This window comes from Oncorhynchus mykiss, chromosome 16 (assembly GCF_013265735.2).
Source record: "Oncorhynchus mykiss isolate Arlee chromosome 16, USDA_OmykA_1.1, whole genome shotgun sequence".
NCBI lineage: Eukaryota > Metazoa > Chordata > Actinopteri > Salmoniformes > Salmonidae > Oncorhynchus > Oncorhynchus mykiss.
Genome location: NC_048580.1, coordinates 56,656,757 through 56,682,411, shown reverse-complemented (window position 1 = coordinate 56,682,411; position 25,655 = coordinate 56,656,757). Strand labels below are relative to the sequence as shown.

Below are 25,655 nucleotides of genomic sequence, written 5' to 3'. Positions count from 1 at the left end.
CTTGCCAATTACTGCTCTTTGGCGTATTCTGCTCTACATCTGTGTGATACAGAACCATCTGAAAGTTTGCATGGCTCCCTGCCTGCTCAGTTTTTATGTGTCTATAAGACCATTTTCCACCACTGTTTTTTTGTGTGTGTGTGTGTGTGTGTGTGTGTTTGGAGAAAGGAGATATTTTTCAACCTCTCTCACACATAATGTTCTTCATGACACCTCTCGTTTCTTTTCACCCTCCTCCTCTCTCTCCTTTCCCCCTCCTTCTTTAATGGGGGAGTATGAACAAAAGCAGTGATAGTGGTTTGGCTCTATGCATTGTGTGGTGATGGGGGAGGGGGAAGAGAAGAACTTAAGGACACATACACAGTTACATACATAAACAGACAACTATCAATGCAAATCCTATCAAAGATACTATTAGGCTTGATGGGTCATCAAATAACTTCGCACCAGTATTGATACAATCACATATACAGTTTAAATCAAACTAAAAAGTTAAATCAAAAGAAAAACAAACTTAAGATTCAGGATATTCTTGCAGCACTTTTGCAGCAAATCATAATCATCAATGCTGTCAAGTTCCAGTCTGTTTGTGCTGACACTGCTTTCAAAAACTAATGTCATAACAGAAGGCTTTTCTCCAGCGGTATAAATAGTGTGTGTCTTGTTTGTCAAGGCTGTTTGAGACATGTTCAGAAATGTGCTGCCTGCCAGCCTGTTGCTCCTACTAAAGCCACAATTTCACACATTTTCTCACCCTAACTTTATATAACTTCTGCAGTGTCACATGCCCCCGCCCCCCCCCCCAAAAAAAAACGTTTTGAAAGGACACATAATCCAAGCACAGTTGTAACTCAAAGTCATATTCTTCTTTCTTTTCCTCTGGTTGTGTTCCTTGACTTGGGTGGATTTTGCTCAGGCCAGGCTAATTGCAATGTCCTGTTCTCCTCCTCCTCATTCCTTCCCCTTCCCCCTCTGTCGCCTCTCTCTTTCCTTCAGCACTCGCTCTCTCTTTCTCTCTCTGGGTAATTCTCTGACTGGCTCTACCTAATGTTTTCTATCACTCTCTCCCTCCTCATCTTCACTTACTCTGCAGATTCACATTACTCACCATCGCTTCCTCTCTTTCACTTGCCCTCGCTCTCTTTTTTTCTCATCTTCTCCTTTCCCTGTCAACTGTATTTCAGCTATGTTTCTACCGCTGCTCTCACAATCATTATATATCTGTTGTCCCTCTTTACCTGTGTCTTCCAGCCTTTCTGTCACTCAATCTCTGTCTTTACACTCTATCTGATTCTCACTTTCTTCCTCTCTCTCTCTCTCTCTCCCTCCACCTCTACCCCTCCCTGACACAGCTGAAAACCTACTGTCTGCTCTGCCAGAGTGTGTGTGTGTGCCTACTTCCCTGCCTGCCTGGTATCACCATGGTGACGGGTTGGTGCTATCTTACCTCGTCTCTTCTTGGCAAGGGTACTGGTTCTGGGACGAATCTGCCCTAGTCCCCAGGCCAATAGGCTGTGACGCCAACGGTCCACACTGAACCTGCCAGCTCCACCAAATGGAGCCCACATATGGGCCTCATCTATAAGATATACAGTTCTGGAGGTCCCACTGTTCTACAGATACAGAACCAAACCACACAGCCCTCTCCAGGTACAGAACATATCATTAGGGATAGCATTTTAGAATTATGTCACAATAAGGCTTAGGACTATACATGATTTATAACAAAGCAAAACATTATCTAATTTATACGCAGTTCAATCAAACTCGCAGTCCCGGATAAAGGGGTTTGATTGAATATGGGACCTTGTTAATTCAGTTGATTAAATCTAGAATTTCATCAAAATGCAAAAAAATACATATTGTATAAATGTATTTCTTATCACCATCTATATCTGGCTAATATACACATACTGAGATAATATTTGAATACTGAATAGCCTGCCTACACTAGAATACTGTAAATGTTAAGTTGTCCAAGCCACACACCTTCTGTAAACCATCATTACCATGTTAAATCAGATGATAGCTGATCAGCCTATTAAGTATTACAGGCATTTGCACACAATTCAATGTTCCTCAGGTTAATTAAGCAATAAGGCAGGTATGTCTAATATACCATCGCTAAGGACTGTTCATAAGCACGACGCATCGCGGAGTGCCTGGACACAGCCCTAAGCCGTGGTGTTTTGGCCATATACCACAAACCCCTGAGGTGCTTTATTGCTATTATAAACTAGTTACCAACGTAATTAGAGCAGTACAAATAATGAATGTGTCATACCAGTGGTATACGGTCTGATATACCACGGCTGTCTGCTAATCACCGAGTTTATAACTAAAAATAAACACCATGGCATTATTCTGTTCTAATATCGTCGCTGTTCAGCCGTCTACACTAGAACCTAATATCTCCTCTTGGGGCATACATGTAGTTGTAGTCCATATCCGGGAGGTCTGCTCTACCTAAAATAACAACGTTCGACGTGAATAACTACTTTCCCCAGCAACCCCAACGCTCAGCACAAGCTGGCTTCTTGCTCTTCGAGAGTGTTTCCCATTTAAACAAACACAGTGCTGAAGATGGCGGAGAGTTAATAGGGAAAGGAAGAAGCTATTGGTGCGCTCACAGAGATATATCTATTTGGTGAGTTTACTACATTTTCCCTTTACTTGTTCCTTTTAATAAAGCTCGGTTTTACGCACGACGGCATTGTTCCTCGTTTGGTTGGACGGAAGTGCCCCGACATCGTTTTCCACTGATGTGTAGTAGGACTCTATATACTCGTCGTAACACAATAATATACGCTACGGTGTACGGGCACCGTGCATGCCCGTTTACTTTGACAGCAAAAGTGTTTGTTGTTTTATAGGGACGCTCCAAGCCAAGGTCATGGATTTTGGTGTAGATATAGCGCGCTATATAAATGGTTTCTGACATGATAGTGGGATTCAATGTATTTGTCATAGCTGAGGAATTTAAAATAAAGTGCCTATTCGTTTGGACCTAGAACTTTGAGGGAAGGTTTTTTTTAAACTTACAAAGACAATGTTTTAAAACGTGTGTTGGTAACCATTGCGCAGACAGCACATAATACATTCTATATATTTCGGACTCTTAGGCTAGCCTGCTTTAGGACATGTTGCTTTCATCCAGTAAGTTCATGTCGCCCGGCAGTGAAGGGGTAAAGTCTAACCAGCTCAAATGTAAATATAAATGACCAGCTCAAATTTTAATATTGTCCTATCGCTGAATGATATAGGGACAATTCCACAATAAATAGGTGGTGGGCCGAAGCTCAAAAGAGTGAAGTTGACTGATCCCCGCCGAGGGAGGAGCAGATTTTTGATGAATATGACAGTAAAACGTATGATGACTATAAAATATGTTGGCATCTTCCATTCTTGCAAATTTCTCTGCTTGATTTTTAAACCAGATGACTTCTCAAATACCAGCTACCCAATAATACCATAGTGGGCATGCATTATGTCTGATGCATTGGAATATAAGTTATGGCGAATGATAAAGAGCCTGTAGGATTATAGAAAAATCAGTTGGGAAATGAATGTTGGTGAGTTTGAACTACTAAATGTTCAGTGAATGTAAGTATATTTACTAACTATGACTGAGTGTGATACATGTTTTCCATAATGTAGGTTTCATGCATATACATTTGATCAAAGAACACTCACAAATAATGTTTCACCATTTATTGAGTACAGAGACAAATAGCAATGGTGTCTCACAGTATTTTAAGTATTTAAATATAGTGTAGCCTACCAATCAACGTATATCAAGTGCCGTGGAGGGCACAATCTTACAATGTTGCAGTCCAGAAATGAGAGCTAACCATCTATGCCAAGTGACTGTAGAACTGTCATCAACACATGCTTCAGTATTTCCCCTTTCCTTCAAGCGACATTTGTGGGCCCAGGTCCCATAGGATCCCACCCTAGTCACCAAAGTAGCTGACCGATGTAGAGAAAGAGACAAGGACCTTAGTAGAATGTAATCTAAAGCTTGTGTGGTCCAGAGACGAGGACTCCACCATCTATGGTAAAAGCCTGGGTTCCTGATGGGGCCTGTAGAATTTCCCCAACTGCAGGTTACAATAATAAAACAATCTGTTTGCCCCGTTATACTAATTCTACTAATGTAATTTTTGAGATGCTCGAACAAGCATATGTATCTGTAGTTGTTCTTCAATTCTAAAATGCACAACACTGACAAAACCCACAAAGAAAAGACAAAGGCACATGTATATGTGGGTCCAATGTTTAAATAGTGACAGCAGGGTTTGTTCAAACTGTGGTAGGCAGGTTCTCCTCACAGGTGAGTGAATCAGCCCATGCTCGGTGAATAGCACTTGGTTGATCTCTGGGAGCAGGACACAGGATAATTGAATAGATGTAAGACAAAAGAGACAAGGATTAATCAAATCATCACAACAAAGGAATGTAGTTTGTGAGCTAGAAAAGGAACATCCTGACAGTCTGAGGCTGGCTGCTCTGCACTCATCCTACTATTGACAGGGATAATGTGGCATTTGTTATTTGTCAGAATTAAATTAGTGGGTCTTGCCGTTGATGACTGTATTAGATTTACACTACTTGTCCTATTGATTTTTGCAGTCTTCAATTATTACTTGGAAAAAACTGATAGTTAAAATGCTTCTTGTCCCGGAATGACATGCTAGCTAGTGATAAAGTTATCTGCTCCTGCTAGCTACAGTAGTAACAGATTTTCTTGTTGCAACTAGCTAACTAGCAAGCTAGCTACATGATTAAGGTTGCTGTGTTTTAAGTTGGGAGTCATTTTACAGCTTGCATTGATGGTATGATGTTTTTATAACTAAATAGTTCATTACAAATATACAAACAATGCATCACCCGATAACAGTTTGTCGCCAGCTGTCTACTACCTTAGATACAGATAACGGGATTGGCGGACGTGATCATCAGAGATAGTACCATGGATAGTACCCAACTTTTTGTCACCATCGTCGTATGAGTGAGACCAAGGCGCAGCGTGAATAGAGTTCCACATATTTTTAATGAACTGAAAATCACCAAAACCAACAACCAAACGAAACGTGAAGCTACTAGTGTGCACACAGGCACATAACTGTAGACAAGATCCCACACCAGAAAATGGGAAAAAGGGCTGCCTAAATATGATCCCCAATCAGAGACAACGATAAACAGCTGTCTCTGATTGGGAACCATATCAGGCCAACATAGACATACAAAAACCCTAGATATACAAAAAACCCTAACATACAAAAACCTAGAGTACCCACCCTAGACACACCCTGACCTAACCAAAATATATAGAAAACAGAGATATCCACAGTCAGGGCGTGACACTTTTGATTGGTTTACAGTTTAGAACTCGGTGGTGTTGCCTGTTCAGTTAGCAAACATAAAAGTAAGTATTTAGAAAATATTTGCAAAAATGAACATTCCCAAGAAACGGAAATGTGTTCAGAATAAATAAATGTACACTATGTAAAAACCAGCTCCTCCTTTGACAGAGATCGATCATTTCGAAAACTGAAGCAGATAGTTTGCTACGGCCACCACCTAAAAATAGTAATGCTGAGACTCACTTTTTCACATTAAAATGTATGCTAAGCAAAAACCATTGATTGCAAAGTTCAACAAACAATGTGTAGAAGTCTACCTTTAACAATTGCCACAGAACATTTTACTAAAACATATTTACTTGAGGAACAGTGCAGATGCAAAGTTTGGAATGACAGTAAAATCTTTTTTGTGACCATGTTTTCCAAAAACATTAAGGTTCAAAGATGTTTGCAGAAAGAATGGGGTGTCAGCTATGATATGACACCTTGAGTTTGAAGTTGATCAACACCCGGTAACAAAATTACATCTTGGGTCCTTCATCTGTACTATACAGAAATTGATAATTATGAGTGTCATTCCCTTCATGGTGATGTATCCTGAATATGTACACAAAGGTAGCTAGGTGCATGTTTGGGTGTTATTATACACTAGCAATTATTCTAATGAGCTCTGCCCCCAAACAAGACCAAATTTGATTTGTCCAGACCCGACCAAATCTGAACCAATCATAGACGTCTATGTTTCACAAGTTTGGACAGTACAGCAAAGTAGAACATTGCACAGGACAGTACAGTTTAGTAGAGTTCAGTACAGTACAATAGAGGACAGTACAGTAAAGACATTTACAGTAAACTAATGTATAGAAGGGTACAGTACAGCAGAGTACAGTACACTTCAGTAGAGTACAGTGCTTTCAGAAAGTATTCAGACCGCTTGACTTTTTCCACATTTTTTTACGCTACAGCCTTATTCTAAAATAGATTAAAAAATAAATAATCCTAAACAATTATAAACAGATATACCTTACTTAAATAAGTATTCAGACTCTTCGTGTTTCCATTGATCATCCTTGAGATGTTTGTACAACTTGATTTGAGTCCACCTGTGGTACATTCAATTGATTGGACATGATTTGGAAAGGCAAACACCTGTCTATATAAGGTACCACAGTTGACAGTGCATGTCAGATCAAAAACCAAGGCATGAGGTAGAAGGAAATGTCTGTAGAGCTCAGAGACAGGATTGTGTCAGCACAGATTTGGGGAAGGGTACCAAAACATTTATGCAGCACTGAAGGTCCCCAAGAACACAGTGGCCTCCATCATTCTTAAATGGAAGAAGTTTGGAACCACCAAGACTCTTCATAGAGCTGGCCACCTGGCCAAACTGAGCAATCGGGAAAGAAGGGCCTTGGTCAGGGAGGGGACCATGAACCAGATGGTCACTCTAACAGAGCTCTAGAGTTCCTCTGTGGAGATGGGAGAACCTTCCAGGACAACCATCTCTGCAGCACTCCACCAATCAGGCCTTTATGGTAGAGTGGCCAGACGGAAGCCACTCCTCAGTAAAAGGCAGATGACAGCCCACTTGGAGTTTGCCAAAACATTCACTGGTCTGATGAAACCAAGATTGAACTCTTTGGCCTGGGGGAACGTCTGGAGGAAACATGCCACCATCCTTACGGGGAAGCATGGTGGTGGCAGCATCATGGTGTGGGGATGTTTTTCAGCACCAAAGTCTGGGAGACTTGTTAGGTTCGAGGGAAAGCTGAATGGATCAAAGAACTGAGAGATCCTTGATGAAAACCAGCGCTCTCAGGACCTCAGACTGGGGCAAAGGTTCACCTTCCAACAGGACAACGACCCTAAGGACACAGCCAAGACAACACTGGAGTGTCTTCGGGACAAGTCTCTGAATGTCCTTGAGTGGCCCAGCCAGAGCTCAGACTTAAACTTCCTGAAAATAGCTGTGCAACAATGCTCCCCCTCCAACCTGACAGAACTTTAGAGGATCTGTAAAGAAGAATCGGAGATACTCTCCAAATACAGGTGTGCCAAGCTTGTATCGTCATACCCAAGAAGACTTGACGCTGTAATCGCTGCCAAAGGTGCTTCAACAAAGTACTGTGTAAAAGGTGTTAATACTTATGTACATTTAATATTTCAGTTTTTTATTTTTTTAAATGAATTATATAAACCTGTTTTTGCTTTTGTGGGGTACTGTGTGTAGATTGATGAGGGGGGGAAACTATTTAATACATTTTAGAATAAGGCTGTATCGTAACCAAACATGGAAAAAGTCAAGAGGTCTGAATACTTTCCTAAGTCACTGCATATTATAGTGTGCTCTACTGTACTGAGTTACTGTGCTGTGCTCTACTGCAACTCTGTTATGTGACTACAATGATTTCCCATTGTGTCATTGTTAACAGAGTGACACATTTTAATCACTTAATAATTAATAAACAAAATTGTTAGCAGTAAAAACACTCACTAATTGATAGGTCTACCTGTACGTGATACTTCTGTGAACTTTCATAATTCTCCCTTAAAGTTGAAATCGGAAGTTTACATACACCTTAGCCAAATACATTTAAACTCAGTTTTTCACAATTCCTGACATTTAATCAGAGTAAAAATTCCCTGTCTTAGGTCAGTTAGGATCACCACTTTATTTTAAGAATGTGAAATGTCAGAATAGAGAATTAGAGAGAATTATTTATTTCAGCTTTTATTTCTTTCATCACATTCCCAGTGGGTCAGAAGTTTACATACACTCAATTAGTATTTGGTAGCATTGCCTTTAAATTGTTTAACTTTGGTAAAACGTTTCAGGTAGCCTTCCACAAGCTTCCCACAATAAGTTTGGTGAATTTTGGCCCATTCCTCCTGACAGAGCTGGAGTAACTGAGTCAGGTTTGTAGGCCTCCTTGCTCGCACATGCTTTTTCAGTTCTGCCCAAACATTTTCAATAGGATTGAGGTCAGGGCTTTGTGATGGCCACTCCAATACCGTGACTTTGTTGTCCTTAAGCCATGTTGCCACAACTTTGGAAGTATGCTTGGGGTCATTGTCCATTTGGAAGACCCATTTGCAACCAAGCTTTAACTTCCTGACTGATGTCTTGAGATGTTGCTTCAATATATCCACATAATTTTACTTCCTCATGATGCCATTTATTTTGTGAAGTGCACCAGTCCTTCCTGCAGCAAAGCACCCCCACAACATGATGCTGCCACCCCCGTGCTTCACGGTTGGGATGGTGTTCTTCGGCATGCAAGCCTCCCCTTTTTCCTCCAAACACAACGATGGTCATTATGGCCAAACAGTTCTATTTTTGTTTCATCAGACCAGAGGACATTTCTCCAAAAAAGTACGATCCTTGTGCCTATGTGCATTTGCAAACCGTAGTCAGGCTTTTTTATGGCGGTTTTGGAGCAGTGGCTTCTTCCTTGCTGAGCGGCCTTTTAGGTTATCTCGATATAGGACTCGTTTTACTGTGGATATAGATACTTTTGTACCTGTTTCCTCCAGCATCTTCACAAGTTCCTTTGCTGTTGTTCTGGGATTGATTTGCATTTTTCGCACCAAAGTACGTTAATCTCCAGTTGACAGAACGCGTCTCCTTCCTGAGCGATATGAAGGCTGCGTGGTCCCATGGTGTTTATACTTGTTTATACTTGTTTGCTCCCAAGGATGAACCAGACTTGTGGAGGTCTACAATTTTTTTCTGAGGTCTTGGCTGATTTCTTTTGATTTTCCCATGATGTCAAGCAAAGAGGCACAGAGTTTGAAGGTAGGCCTTGAAATACATTGACTAATTCACTCAAATTATGTAAATTTGTCTATCAGCGTCTGAAGCCATGACATCATTTTCTGGAATTTTCCAAGCTATTTGAAGGCACAGTCAACTTAGTGTATGTAAACTTCTGACCCACTGGAATTGTGATACAGTGAATTACAAGTTAAATAATCTGTCTGTAAACATTTTTTTGAAAAATTACTTGTGTCATGCACAAAGTAGATGTCCTAACCGACTTGCCAAAACTATAGTTTGTAAACAAGACATTTGTGGTGTGGTTGAAAAACGAGCTTTAATGACTCCAAGTCCAACCAAGTGTATGTAAACTTCCGACTTCAACTGTATGTGGGTTTTTGCTAACAGAATAACGAAAATAGGCAAAAATGTTGACTTACAGAAGGCAAATCATTTTTGCGAAACTAAATATAATAGTTGGCAGGGGCCTTTAACATTATTGTGTTTCTATTGGTTTTCTAATCAGGGGTTGGAACCAGTTCTGTGTGCAGAACCGAAAACTGGAAAATAAATACATATTTCAAGGAACAGAAACAGAACCTGGAACGAAAGTGATCCATAGTGTTCTGGAACAGAAACATTATTTTAAAAGTATTGGAACCGTTTAATAATGTTATTTTGCATTCCATGGGAAATGTTGTAATCCCACAACAAAGTGCATATGCAAAGCCCTCATTCTGTCACTCAGAAATGTATTCCAGTGTCTGCCTGCAAGCTGAAAATCTTTGCCTGTGCGTGTTTAGGCTACCTGCCCCTCCCCCTCCAAATAATAGGCTACTGTACTGATGTTACAAGCTTGATTCAGAAGAAAGGGAGAGAGATTTTTAATTAGCTAGAGAAAAATGGATGAACTTTTTCAATGCTAGTTAAGGATACTATAGGCCAAGTTATCGCTTTTCACTTTGCATTTATTAACTGCAAGAAGGTAAGATGTGTTTGTAATTCTGGTGCCACTCAGCACACACAAGCTTGACCAAGGCAGTTAACCCACTGTTCCCCGGGTATGGATGTCTATTATGGCAGCCCCCACACCTCTGATTCAGAGGGGTTGGGTTAAATGTGGAAGACACATTTCAGTTGAATGCATTCAGTTATACAATTGACTAGGTATCCCCCGTTTCCCTTTCCTGTTAGCTTGCAAGCTCAAAGGACATTCAAAGTTCCTCCATAGAAGCCGCTCCTCCTTGGTATAATTCTGTGGACCTAATTCATATAATGCATGTCATAACAAGATGCCCTGCGCTTCAAGCCTCCTCTTCAACCCTGTCTTGCTCTCTCCCCACCTGCAACATTTCAGTTGCATCTTGTGCCTTAGCCTACACTTGTCTGTCCATCACGTATGTAAACAACTACCTTGCCTGCTCTATCCACACTGATTGGTGAAGTCATTTTCTTAGCTAAATGGTTTTACAAAATGTATTTCACAGGTTAAAAAAGGAATAGAAAGGGACGATTCTGAACTTTATTTTGTTGGTGGGAACAGTGGAACGAAACAAAAAAATCTAGGGGTTCTGTTCATATTTTTGGTTCCTTGCAACTCCTGTTTCTAATAACTTTTAAAGTATTTTCTAGTAATATTTTTTATGTCCTAATTTTTAGGATGGAAAATGGTTGAAAAACATATTTATGCCTCAATTTCCCAAAAATATCGACTCTTAGCTTTTCTTTTGATATGTTCCTATAAACTTCACATGTTGGTGCTCATGGGACCTTTTACATGGAAATGACCATAGGCCATGACCCTGTACATGGATATGTTTAGGCAGCGTGCACTGTGCTGAAATGTTATTATAGTTAGAAGACCCCACAAGAATAGCAAACAAACTAAAATTTGACCAACTGGGGACGTTTTGCCAGTCCCCACAAGGTCAAATGCTATTCCGAGGGGGTTTAGGGTAAAGGTTCAAATTAGTGTTAGGGTTAGAATTACATTAAGGGTTAGGGTTAAGAGCTAGGATCAGTTAACTAGGGTTATGGTTAAGGTTCAGGGTTATGAAAAATAGGATTTTGAATGAGACTGAATTGTGTGTCCCCACAAAGTTAGTTATATAACACTATGTGTGTGTGTGTGTGTGAAACTGGGTTAATGATCTACACTAAAGGACCTGTCATTTATGCACCCCTCCACCCCTCCCTCTTCATATATAACCGTCCTGTTACATAGTTCTGTTACATGATATATATAATCTTATTATGTGCTGCTGCTTGTTAATGTAGTGTCTCCATATGCTAGGAGAGGAAGTGTGAGAGGTGTGTTGCAGGGCCTGGGCCATGAGGTTTAGTTAATTATAAAAGCCATAGTTTAAATGTAGCTCAATGTCTCTGGCTTTGTTCCAGGATGACCTGGCTGTGTGTCTGTGTGTTGCCCTAATAGAGGGTAGAGTAGAGGGGTGTGGTGGCCTGGCAGATAGCGTTTTGTTCCCCAGTGCCCTCCTGGCAGATTTACAGTCCTGTCTTTCTGTGACCAAACTGTCAATTAACACAAACACACACGCTCACACCCTCGCAGACACACACTCACACTTACCCCACCTCTACCCTCCACGGGGGCTTCCAGAGGGCTCCTAAATCAAGGGGGAACAGGGATGCTGGACATGGGCAGGCTGCTGGGCCTATAGGCCACCACGTTGGGGTCAGGGAGGGGGATGAATGAATGGATGGTAGGGCTGTGACAAGGGATGCACGATATATCGGTGAACATATCGGAATCGAACAATATTAGTTAAAATTGGCAACATCGGTATCAGCGATATCTAGTTTAACGCCGATGTTTAAAACCGTTGTCAAAGCTACCGTGCAAACCTATATAATGAAGGTACATGACGTAATGACGCTACATAAAATGTTGCGCTACATGTGCAACACAGCATGCCTAACCTAGCCCACAATGTCTGCTGTGTGGATCGAACAGTCAACAAGTCGAGCAGTCATTTGAAAGAGTAACACAATTTCAGCGAGACAACTCAAAGGGGAAATCCATTAAAGCCAAGATAATCAAATTTATTGCCCTTGATAATCAACCGTTCTCTGTTGTGGGTGATGTTGGATTTCGCCTACTGGTCGAGCACTGGTACACACTACCAAGTGTGCTATTTTTCAGATTCAAAAAAGGTACAGTAGCACTGTCAAAGCTGTACAAAAAAAGTCAGCAAACAAGCAAACACCAGCCACGAACGATGGGTTTACAATACTTTGTTGGTAATAAAGCATCAGTTCTTCGACCTCAACTTCTGGGGTAGCTAGCTTTAGCTTGGTACCTAGCTAGCACGAATACAACCAGCCTGAAAACAATGACCAGTAGAAACTGCAGTCATTTTCATTATTCTTAGCAATGATATTGAAATCCTTGTGAGTAAGTATTAGCTAGGTTGTCACTTGTTGTTCGCCTATTGAAATTGAACTTCAGTTCATGAAAATAAATAGCTAGCCAGCTACTTAACCCTGTTGCCCAAAGCTAACGTTATAAGCAGCCAGCTAGCTTCATCTGGCTAGTGAGGCTCGACCGGACCGGGTTATGTGTTGTGAAGCTAGCCACAATAAGGAGTAGGCACAATAGTAGAATTTGCGGTTTGCCTAAAAGTATGTCATTGACAGTGGCAAGTCAGTTAAGAACAAATTCGTATTTACAATGACGGCCCGGACGACGCTGGGCCAATTGCAACGCCCTATGGGACTCCCAATCATGCCCGGATGTGATACAGCCTGGATTCGAACCAGGGACTGTAGTGACGCCTCTTGCACTGAGATGCAGTGCCTTAGACTGCTGCGTCCATGTGTGTGTGTGTTAACTATTTAACTGTACTAGAATGCTTAAAAGGCCGCAAACATTTTAAATATCGGGTATTGGTATCGTTTTTTTTGGCATGGATGATATTGGATATTGGTATCGGCCAAAAATGTCATTTCGCTGCATCACTAACTGTGATGATTATGGAATGTTGGGTAATGATAATTAATTGGCAAGTGGTTACAGTTATTGTCTTAATTGTCAATTGGGGTGGTGGGGACTTCTATTGGGTAAACTATATCTACTTGTAAATAAAGATCAATCCCCCCAAAATAAATGTATTAAAAGTATGAGGATAATTATGACAATTATCTTTTTTAGTTCACGGTTGTTTCCTGTAATCGTCAGTTACATGATTATAATCTAATTGTGCCAGCCCGAATGGATTGATGGATGGATGAGGGGTGATGCAAGGTGTTTTCTGAACAGAGTAAGGGGGGTCGAGGTCAGTGGGGGTGTTGGTGACTGGGTCGGGCTGTGTGGGTGGAGAGGTGATGGGGAGTAGTACTCCTTTCTAGGCAGGGGTAAGAGGGGAGTCATGACTTGACAAACTAGCCTGGGATTATGGGGAGTGCGTGTGTGTCTGGAGTGCCTAAGGGAAGAGGCTCAGGGCAGGTTGAGCAACCTGCTGGAATTTTTGGTCATCTTCTATTTCTTTCATCACATTCCCATTGGGTCAGAAGTTTACATAATTAGTATTTGGTAGCATTGCCTTTAAATTGTTTAACTTGGGTCAAACGTTTCAGGTAGCCTTCCACAAGCTTCCCTCAATAAGTTGGGTGAATTTTGGCCCATTCCTCCTGAAAGAGCTGGTGTAACTGAGTCAGGTTTGTAGGCCTCCGGGCTCGCACACGCTTTTTCAGTTCTTCCCACAAATTTCCGATAGGATTGAGGTCATGGCTTTGTGATGGCCACTCCAATACATTGACTTTGTTGTCCTTAAGCCATGTTGCCACAACTTTGGAAGTATGCTTGAGGTCATTGTCCATTTGGAAGACCCATTTGCGACCAAGCTTTAACTTCCTGACTGATATCTTTAATGTCTCTCAAAATTTTACCTCCTCATGATGCCATCTATTTGCACCAGTCCCTCCTGCAACGAAGCACCCCCACAGGACAACATGCTGCCACCCCCGTGCTTCACAGTTGGGATGGTGTTCTTCGGCTTGCAAGCCTCCCCCTTTTAACTATTATGATGGTCATTATGGCCAAACAGTTCTATTTTTGTTTCATCAGACCAGAGGATTTGGTCCCATGTGCAGTATTTGTCCCCATGTGCAGTTGCAAACCGTAGTCAGGCTTTTTTATGGCGGTTTTGGGGCAGTGGCTTCTTCCTTGCTGGCCTTTCAGGTTATGTTGATATAGTACTTGTTTTACTTTGGATATAGATACTTTTGTACCTGTTTCCTCCAGCATTTTCACAAGGTCCATTGCTGTTGTTCTGGGATTGTTTTTCACTTTTTGTACCAAAGTATCTCTAGGAGACAGAACGTGTCTCCTTCCTGAGCGGTATGACGGCTGTGTGGTCCCATGGTGTTTATACTTGTGTACTATTGTTTGAACAGATAAATGCAGTACCTTCAGGCGTTTGGAAATTGCTCCCAAGGATGAACCAGACTTATGGTGGTCTCCAATTTTTTTTCTGAGGTCTTGGCTGATTTCTTTTGATTTACCCATGATGTCAAGCAAAGAGGCACAGAGGCACAATACATCCACAGGTACACCTCCAATTGACTCAAATGATGTCAATTAGCCCATCAGAAGCTTTTAAAGCCATGACATCATTTTAAGGCACAGTCAACTTAGTGTATGTAAACGTCTGACCCACTGGAATTGTGATACAGTGAATTATAGGTTAAATAATCTGTCTGTAAATGACTTTTGTGGAGTGGTTGAAAAAGTTTTAATAACTCCAACCTAAGTGTATGTAAACTTCCCACTTCAACTGTATGCATTAATGAATCAATTATACAATCATACAATCAGTTTGACTTTGGTCTAAACAATCCAACTACATAATGCTAATAATTTATTTGAATGGTAAATCTCTATTGATAAACTGGGTAAATCAAGATGTAGCCTATGCCTATGTAACAGTACAAGTTTTAACCATCCCCTCGCCCATACCCGGGCGCGAACCAGGGACCTTCTGCACACATCAACAGTCACCCTCGAAGCATCGTTACCCATCGCGCCACAAAAGCCGCGGCCCTTGCAGAGCAAGGGGAACTACTACTTCAAGGTCTCAGAGCAAGTGACGTCACTGATTGAAACGCTATTTAGCGCCCACGCTAACTAAGCTAGCCGTTTCACATCTGTTACACTCACCCCCCTTTTGACCTTCCTCCTTTTTCCGCAGCAACCAGTAATCCGGGTCAACAGCATCAATGTAACAGTATAATTTTAGACCGTCCCCTCGCCCATACCCGGGCGCGAACCAGGGACCTTCTGCACACATCAACAGTCACCCTCGAAGCATCGTTACCCATCGCTCCACAAAAGCCGCGGCCCTTGCAGAGCAAGGGGAACTACTACTTCAAGGTCTCAGAGCAAGTGACGTCACTGATTGAAACGCTATTTAGCGCCCACGCTAACTAAGCTAGCCGTTTCACATCTGTTACACTTATCCACAATACAGATGAATGCATATTCAATAGGACAGTGTGCATGCATTGAGTTGTTGAGGGGATACAGATGACAATCCGTTCCATTTAGGACTTATTTTATTGTACTGATCAACAACATTTGTATAGAAGTAGCTTCTTTTATAAAAATAGATAAATGTCTAGCATGCTAGCAGATACCCATAGACTCCCAGTCATTGCGCTAATGCTAGTTAGTATTGGCTCCCGAAACTACCTCTAACTCAAATCACATCAAATGTATTTATATAACCCTTCTTACATCAGCTGATATGTCAAAGTGCTGTACAGAAACCCAGCATAAACCCCAAACAGCAATCAATGCAGGTGTAGAAGCACGGTGGCTAGGAAAAACTCCATAGAAAGGCCAAAACCTAGGAAGAAACCTAGAGAGAAACCAGGCTATGAAGGGTAGCCAGTCCTCTTCTGGCTGTGCCGGGTGGAGATTATAACAGAACATGGCCAAGATATTCAAATGTTCATAAATGACCAGCATGGTCAAATAATAGTAATCATAGTGAACAGGTCAGGGTTCCATAGCCGTAGGCAGAACAGTTGAAACTGGAGCAGCAGCACTGCCAGGTGGACTGGGGACAACAAGGAGTCATCATGCCAGGTAGTCCTGAGGCATGGTCCTAGGGCTCAGGTCTGCCTTCATACTGAACACATAGACATAACAATGGTAACCACGAGTTCCAAAATCCCAAAGCATCCCTTTAAGAAGTCTCTGTAGTGAAGGGATGGATGGAGAGAGACTGGATAGAAAGAGGGAGATAGCTGAGAGGTTCTCTCTCTTTTTCTGCCCTCTCTCATACCTATTTCATCTCTTGCTTTCCCTCTTATGCTCTTCCTCTCCCTCTCTATGCCAGACTCCTTCCTCCCTCTCTCTCTTTCATTAGTTACTCATAATTAATTTGATTCTAAGTCCTAATCCCCTGAATCGCAGCACTCAGGCTAAATAAGTTAAGTCTGCTCTTAAATGACTGGGAGGTGATGAGAGGATTTGACTGCATAGTGTTTGTTTTTGCGAGTGTGTATTATGCATCCGTGTGTTTTTGGGAGTGGTGCATGTGTGTTTTCACGTGCAGGGATGTGTGTTTTGGGAGTGTGTGTGTGTGTGTGTGTTTTGTGAGCTTATGTTTGTGTGTGGAGAGGGTGACATTGTCTCATGTGGATGTTGTGCCTGCCTGGTTGTGTGTGTGTGTGTGTGTGATGCTAGCTAGCGAGCTCTGCTGGAAATGTTTCTAGATGGAGCTGGTGAGAATCAACTCTGTGACATCCTCCTCCACCACCTGCACACTGCTCCTGATCCCTCCAGCTCAACTCCTCTGTTAGCTCTGTGTTGTCTGTCCACAGACCAACAAGGCTACACTAAATAATGATCCATATTTTAATGGCCGAGGGCTGTAGGACCGCTTTGATTGACAATACATGATTCAATTACTCACCTAATTACATTCCCCCTACGTTTCCCTCATTTTGTTTCCTACCCCTTGAATATTTTAATTGAGGTAAAGAAGTGTCATGTATTAACATTTAATGACTATGTAATTGATAATTTTGGGAAAAGTTGTATACAACCAATCCATAGACGCAGGGACCAATGCATTACCTTCTAATCTAACTGACTGGTGTGCAAACAGTCAATGATTTGGACAGTGTTGCTCTTTTCTTTTGTCTGAGAGTACAGGTCCACATTTGTGAGAGAGGGAGGGAGAAATAGAAGGAGAAAGAAGAGGGGGAGGAGTGTGTCGTTTTTATTAACGTGGTGACTCCCGCTAAAATTCAGGGAGTGCTGTTGCATCCAGCTGTTACTGGTTGCACAAGGCTTCGTTGCCACGGCAACACAGCCCTGTGCGCCGGCTCAAGGTCGTTCATCCTGTTCTGAACCAACCGATCAGCGTGCTACACACACTCATACACAAGATGCACACGGATAGAGCAAGAGAGGAGGGGAGGAGAGAGCGAGACAGGCAGACAGCAAGAGAGAAGAGAACAACTTCAAAGTGACCAAGCACTTCACTGGGGTTAGGGTGGGTGAACAACCCTTCCTCCCTCCCTCCATCCCTCCTTCCTTCCCTTCACTGCCCCCCTCTTTCCTTAATAATAAAAAAACAACCAAAAGAGAACCCCTGGCCTTGGGGGTTGTAGGTTCTTCTGCCAGCTGATAAAATATTTAGCTGGTCAGAAGGAGAGAGTGAGGGATGGTGAGAGAGTCATAATTGGAAGAGAGAAAGGGGGAGAGAGAACAGAGGAGAGCAAGGGGGAGATACAGTGAGTGGCCAGAGTGGAGGGTTTGTGTTGTGTTCTCTAGAGCAGTGGTTCCAAAACTTTTTATAGTCCCGTACCCCTTAGTCCCGTACCCCTTTTTATAGTCCCGTACCCCTTCAAACCTCCAGCTGCGTACCAGGGTCAACGCAGCACCAGGGTCAACTCACTCTCAAAAGTTGTAAGCCTGCCACACACACTATACGATACATTTATTAAACATAAGAATGAGTGTGAGTTTTTGTCACCATCTTGCATATAAAACCTTATTTGTTCATTGAAAATTGTGAATAACTCACCACAGGTTAATGAGAAGGGTGTGCTTAAAATTATGCACATCACTCTGCAATGTTGGGTTGTATTGGAGAGAGTCTCAGTCTTAAATAATTATCCACACACAGTCTGTGCCTGTATTTAGTTTCATGCTAGTGAGGGCCGAGAATCCACTCTCACATAGGTATGTGGTTGCAAAGGGCATCAGTGTCTTAACAGTGCAATTTGCCAAGACAGGATACTCTGAGCGCAGCCCAATCCAGAAATCTGGCAGTAGCTTCTGATTAAGTTCAATTTTCACAGAGCTGCTTGTTGCAATTTTGATGAGGCTCTCTTGTTCAGATACTGGTAAGTGGACTGGAGGCAGGGCATGAAAGGGATAACGAATCCAGTTGTTTGTGTCATCCGTTTTGGGAAAGTACCTGCGTAATTGCACACCCAACTCACTCAGGTGCTTCGTTATTTCACATTTGACGTTGTCCTTAAGCTTGAGTTCATTTGCACACAAAAAATCATACAATGATGGAAAGCTCCAACTTCTTAATCATAGCCTCAATGAATATAGTTGGGGAGAGTCCCTGTTATCCTAGATTCAGATCATTCAGGTAAGAAAAAACATCACCCAGATGAGAAACTCGTCATCATGCAAGCGGTCAGACAAGTGAAATTTATGGTCAGTAAAGAAAACTTTAAGCTCGTCTCTCAATTCAAAAAAACGTGTCAATACTTTGCCCCTTGATAACCAACTTCTGTATGTTGTAAAAGCGTTACATGGTCGCTGCCCATATCATTGCATAGTGCAGAAAATAGACGAGAGTTCAGGGGCCTTGCAATAACAAAGTTAACCGTCCTGCTGGTAAATAAAGCCCAACCAATCAGCCTAAAACAAACACAGGTGAAACCAATAAACAGAAAAGGGGAAAAGGGATCAGTGGCTAGTAGGCCGGTGACGACGGCCGAGAGCCACCCGAACAGGAAGGGGAGCTACATTCGGTAGGAGTCGTGACACTACCTGTATTTAACATTGTGTTGTTATTACTAGATGGTTTAATTTTATTTTTTGGCAGTGAAACGAGGCCACTCAGGCGAGAAAAAAACCTCACCCAAATGTATAGCCCCGTTGGAAAATATAAATGGACTGTTTGAAAATGTGAAGGAAAAAAAGTATTTAAAAAAAATTATTTTTAAATGTGAACCACATTTTTATTCGCCGTACCCCCGACGGCAATACCCCAGTTTGGGAATACCTGCTGTAGAGCATGTCTCTGAGGATACTATCTGTCTGATGTTGTTACCTGGGCCCTTCTCCTGGACCTGTCCACATCAGATTATTTTATTAATTGGGGGATAGGGGGATATTTGAGACAGGCTGTGTTTCAAACTCAAAGTAGACAGCCCTCAGCCCTAAACCCTCAGCCCTTGAATAACGTTTTACATCGTCACATCCGAATGCAACTTAAATGTCCCTTGCCCAAGCGAGGGAGAGTGGTGATCGAAGAGGCATCGTCCTTGGTGGAAATCTTGAAGTTGAGCTTTAAACAACCAACCTAAAGCTATTAATATACAGTTGAAGTCGGAAGTTTACATACACCTTAGCCAAATACATTTAAACTCAGTTTTTCACAATTCGTGACATTTAATCCTTGTAAAAATTCCCTGCCTTAGGTCAGTTAGGATCACCACTTTATTTTAAGAATGTGAAATGTCAGAATAATAGTAGAGAGAATGATTTATTTCAGCTTTCATTTCTTTCATCACATTTCCAGTGGGTCAGAAGTTTTCATACACTCAATTAGTATTTGGTAGCATTGCCTTTACATTTTTTAACTTGGGTCAAACGTTTCGGGTAGCCTTCCACAAGTTTCCCACAATAAGCAAGGTGAATTTTGGCACATTCCTCCTGACAGAGCTGGTGTAACTGAGTCAGGTTTGTAGGCCTCCGGGCTCGCACAGGCTTTTTCAGTTCTGCCCACACTTTTTCTATGGGATTGAGGTCAGGGCTTTGTGATGACCACTCCAATACCTTCACTTTGTTGTCCTTAAGCTATTTTGCCACAACTTTGGAAGTATGCTTGGGGTCATTGTCCATTTGGAAGACTCATTGGACATTGTAGTGATGTCACAGAAACACTGTTTACCTGGCCCCAACCCTGGCAACATCGTGGCAACAGCGTGGCAACAGCGTGACAACGAATATCTTTTACTGAGTTATAGTTCATATAATCAATTGAAATTAATGAATTACTCCCTAATCTATGGATTCCACATGACTGGGCAGGGGTGCAGCCACCGGTGGGCCTGGGAGGGCATAGGCCCACCCACTTGGGAGCCAGACCGACCCACTGGGGTGCCAGTTTTTCCCCACAAAAGGACTTTATTACAGACAGAAATGCTCCTCCACCCCCAGCACAAGGTGCACCTGTGTAATGATCATGCCGTTTAAACAGCTTCTTAATATGCCACTCCTGTCAGGTAGATGGATTATCTTGGCAAAGGAGAAATGCTCACTAATGTAAACACATTTGTGTACAAAATTTGAGAGAATTAAGCTTTTTGTGCGTATGGAATATTTCTGGGACCAACACTTACTGATAACAATTTGGTTTATGATTTATTAAGTGATTCAAAACACGTCATTCTGTTACCAAATCGTTAACAGAATGACCAAAAAATCTAAATTGCAACTGAATTGACTACAATGAATTCTGGTTCAGGTCCCTGTTTTTGACCTTGTGGGAGATCTGTCGAGGTGCCCTTAAGCAGGGCGTTGACCCTGGTTGCTTCTGTGGGTCGCTCTGGATGGGAGTTTTTTACATGACTGTCTTTTAGATGCCTAATGTTAATGTTGAGCGGCTACACTGCAAGTAGATTGTATGTTTTATTATTCATTAAAAAGTAAATAAAATAAAAACATTCATAGTAGTCACAAACCACATTTGGGTCACCTGTTACTGACTTCCCATACACTGACATACTGTTATGTTCAGCTCATAACTGTTTTCTTTCTCTTTCTGTCGCGTGGTGTTTAAAGCAAGAGTTTGAAAATAGTCTGGACAACCTCTCTCTTTCTTTCTCCCTGTCTCTCTCTCTCAAGTTAATGTCACTTCTCCTGGCTCTTACTGACACTTACCCATGAGCCCCCTCTTTTTCCATTTACTGTAACCAGCCCTCTCACCTACTGACACCGACCAACACCGGACGTCCATGGACGTTGAAATTTGGTCAGTCAAAATATGAACCAGTCATAGCCGTCTGCTTCACAAGATTGGAAGCACAGTAGTACAGTATAGTAAAGAAAGGTAGAGTATAGGTCAGTACTGTACTGTAGAGTTTAGTATAATACAGTATAATGTACGGTATTGTACATTTACTGTATTTTCCTGAAAAATACTGAACTGTACTGTACTAAACCCTACTGTGCATTGCTGTGGTGTACTGTGATGTTCAAACTTGTGAGACAGACGTCTATGATTGGTACAGATTTAGTCTAGTCCGGACCAACAAATTTGGTCTTGTTTGGGGGCTGAGGTCATTAAAAGAATGGCGCCGGAGGGGATGACTGACGTTTTACGAGCTCCTAACCAACTGTGCTATTTTGTTAGTTTTTTTATGTTGTTTGTAACTTATTTTTGTATTTATTTTTCATCCGTTCTGTGGATGATATACGATCAATACTATCCTACCAATGGGACATCAAAAACTGTAATATCTTATGTTTCATGAGTCATGGCTGAACGACGACACGGATAATATAGAGCTTGCGGGATTTTCCATGCATCGGCAGGACAGAGAAGCTACGTCTGGTTAGACGAGGGGCGGGGATGTGTGTCTATTTGTCAATAACAGCTGGTGCGCAATGTCTAATATTAAGAAAGTGTCATGTACTGTCATGTTGTCTTGTCTCTGTCCTTTCCCTTCACCCTGTCTCCCTCTGCTGGTCGTTGTTAGGTTACCTTTTCTCCCCCGCTTTCTCCCAGCTGTTCCTTGTCTCCTCTAACTACCCATTCACCCCGTTTCCCACCTGTTCCCTTTTTCCCTCTGATTAGGTCCCTATATCTCTCTCTGTTTCTGCTCCTGTCCTTGTCGGATTCTTGTTTGTTTGTGTCATTCATGCCTGAACCAGACTGTCGTCATGTTTGCTGTAACCTTGTCCTGTCCTGTCGGAATCTGCCGGTCTATCTGAGCCTACCTATGTTTGGTTATTAAAGAAGCTCTGTTTAAGTTAGTTCGCTTTTGGGTCCTCATTCACTCACCGTAACAGAAGAATCCGACCAAGAATGGACCCAGCGACTTCGGATCCTCTCCACTCAGCCGTCGAGATCCAGGGAGCGATGCTAGGCAGACACAAGCAGGAATTGTCTGCTGCTCAACATGCCGTTGAGACCCTGGCCACCCAAGTCTCCAACCTCACAGAACAGGTTCACCATCTCCGCCTCGATCCACCGGCCACTTCCAGGGCTTTCGAATCTCCGGAGCCCAGAATCAATAACCCGCCGTGTTACTCTGGGGAGCCCACTGAATGCCGCTCGTTCCTCACCCAGTGTGATATTGTGTTTTCTCTCCAGCCCAACACTTACTCCAGGAGCACTGCTCGTGTCGCCTACGTCATATCTCTCCTTATTGGACGGGCTCGTGAGTGGGGCACGGCAATCTGGGAGGCAAGGGCTGAGTGTACTAACCAGTATCAAGACTTTAAGGAGGAGATGATACGGGTTTTTGATCGATCTGTTTTTGGGGAGGAGGCTTCCAGGGCCCTGTCTTCCCTATGTCAAGGCAATCGACCCATAACAGACTACTCTATTGAGTTTCGCACTCTTGCTGTCTCCAGTGGCTGGAACGAGCCGGCCTTGCTCGCTCGTCTTCTGGAGGGTTTCCGCGCAGAGGTAAAGGATGAGATTCTCTCCCGGGAGGTTCCTTCCAGCGTGGATTCCTTGATTGAACTCGCTATTCGCATTGAGCGACGGGTTGATCTTCGTCACCGAGCTCGTGGAAAGGAGCTCGCGCTCTCCGTCGCCTCCCTCTCCGCATCACTACCATCTTCCTCTGCCGGCTCGGGTGCTGAGCCCATGCAGCTGGGAGGTATCCGCATCTCGACTGAGGAGAGGGAACGGAGAATCACCAACCGCCTCTGTCTCTATTGCGGTTCCGCTGGTCATTTTGTCACTTCATGTCCAGTAAAAGGCCAGAGCTCGTCAGTAAGCGGAGGGCTACTGGTGAGCGCTACTACTCCTGTCTCTCCTTCAAGATCCTGCACTACCTTGTCGGTCCATCTACGCTGGACCGGTTCGTCAGCTTCCTGCAGTGCCTTAATAGACTCTGGGGCGGAGGGCTGTTTTATGGACGAGACCTGGGCTCGGGAACATGACATTCCTCTCAGACAGTTAAAGGAGCCCACGGCCTTGTTCGCCCTGGATGGTAGTCCTCTCCCCAGGATTCAGCGTGAGACGCTACCTTTAACCCTCACTGTTTCTGGTAATCATAGTGAAACCATTTCTTTTTTAATTTTTCGTTCACCTTTTACACCTGTTGTTTTGGGCCATCCCTGGCTAGTTTGTCATAATCCTTCCATTAATTGGTCTAGTAATTCTATCCTCTCCTGGAACGTCTCTTGTCATGTGAAATGTTTAATGTCTGCTATCCCTCCTGTTTCCTCTGTCTCTTCTTCACAGGAGGAGCCTGGTGATTTGACAGGGGTGCCGGAGGAATATCACGATCTGCGCACGGTGTTCAGTCGGTCCAGGGCCACCTCTCTTCCTCCACACCGGTCGTATGATTGTAGTATTGATCTCCTTCCGGGAACCACCCCCCCCCCGGGGTAGACTATACTCTCTGTCGGCTCCCGAACGTAAGGCTCTCGAAGATTATTTGTCTGTAGCTCTTGACGCCGGTACCATAGTCCCCTCCTCCTCTCCCGCCGGAGCGGGGTTTTTTTTTGTCAAGAAGAAGGACGGGTCTCTGCGCCCCTGCATAGATTATCGAGGGCTGAATGACATAACAGTGAAGAATCGTTATCCGCTTCCTCTTATGTCTTCAGCCTTCGAGATCCTGCAGGGAGCCAGGTTTTTCACTAAGTTGGACCTTCGTAACGCTTACCATCTCGTGCGCATCAGGGAGGGGGACGAGTGGAAGACGGCGTTTAACACTCCGTTAGGGCACTTTGAATACCGGGTTCTTCCTTTCGGCCTCGCTAACGCTCCAGCTGTCTTTCAGGCATTAGTCAATGATGTCCTGAGAGACATGCTGAACATCTTTGTTTTCGTTTACCTTGACGATATCCTGATTTTTTCACCGTCACTCCAGATTCATGTTCAGCACGTTCGACGTGTCCTCCAGCGCCTTTTAGAGAATTGTCTTTTTGTGAAGGCTGAGAAGTGCACTTTTCATGCCTCCTCCGTCACATTTCTCGGTTCTGTTATTTCCGCTGAAGGCATTAAGATGGATCCCGCTAAGGTCCAAGCTGTCATTGATTGGCCCGTCCCTAAGTCACGCGTCGAGCTGCAGCGCTTTCTCGGCTTCGCGAACTTCTATCGTCGTTTCATCCGTAATTTCGGTCAGGTGGCAGCTCCTCTCACAGCCCTTACTTCTGTCAAGACGTGCTTTAAGTGGTCCGTTTCCGCCCAGGGAGCTTTTGATCTCCTCAAGAATCGTTTTACATCCGCTCCTATCCTTGTTACACCTGACGTCTCTAGACAGTTCGTTGTCGAGGTTGACGCGTCAGAGGTGGGAGTGGGAGCCATCCTTTCTCAGCGCTCCCTCTCTGACGACAAGGTCCACCCATGCGCATATTTTTCTCATCGCCTGTCGCCGTCGGAACGTAACTATGATGTGGGTAACCGCGAACTGCTCGCCATCCGGTTAGCCCTAGGCGAATGGCGACAGTGGTTGGAGGGGGCGACCGTTCCTTTTGTCGTTTGGACTGACCATAGGAACCTTGAGTACATCCGTTCTGCCAAACGACTTAATGCGCGTCAGGCGCGTTGGGCGCTGTTTTTCGCTCGTTTCGAGTTCGTGATTTCTTATCGTCCGGGCTCTAAGAACACCAAGCCTGATGCTTTGTCTCGTCTCTTCAGTTCTTCAGTAGCCTCCACTGACCCCGAGGGGATTCTCCCTGAGGGGCGTGTTGTCGGGTTGACTGTCTGGGGAATTGAGAGGCAGGTAAAGCAAGCACTCACTCAAACTCCGTCGCCGCGCGCTTGTCCTAGGAACCTTCTTTTCGTTCCCGTTCCTACTCGTCTGGCCGTTCTTCAGTGGGCTCACTCTGCCAAGTTAGCCGGCCACCCTGGCGTTCGGGGTACGCTTGCTTCCATTCGCCAGCGTTTCTGGTGGCCCACCCGGGAGCATGACACGCGTCGTTTCGTGGCTGCTTGTTCGGTCTGCGCGCAGACTAAGTCCGGTAACTCTCCTCCTGCCGGCCGTCTCAGGCCGCTTCCTATTCCCTCTCGACCGTGGTCTCACATCGCCTTAGATTTTGTCACCGGACTGCCTTCGTCAGCGGGGAAGAC

At 43.5% G+C, this 25,655-nt stretch overlaps 1 protein-coding gene across 3 annotated transcripts in view; it reads left to right on the top strand.

Annotated features, from left to right (window-relative positions):
• The first annotated feature begins 2,511 nt into the window (after positions 1-2,511).
• The window catches only part of LOC110492379 (nuclear receptor coactivator 3), a 109,776-nt gene continuing 86,632 nt past the window's right edge, over positions 2,512-25,655 (top strand). For all 3 annotated transcript variants that reach the window (XM_036947353.1, XM_036947354.1, XM_036947355.1), the window contains exon 1: positions 2,512-2,647. The gene's annotated coding sequence lies outside the window, so the exon portion shown is untranslated. The remainder of the gene's footprint in view (positions 2,648-25,655) is intronic.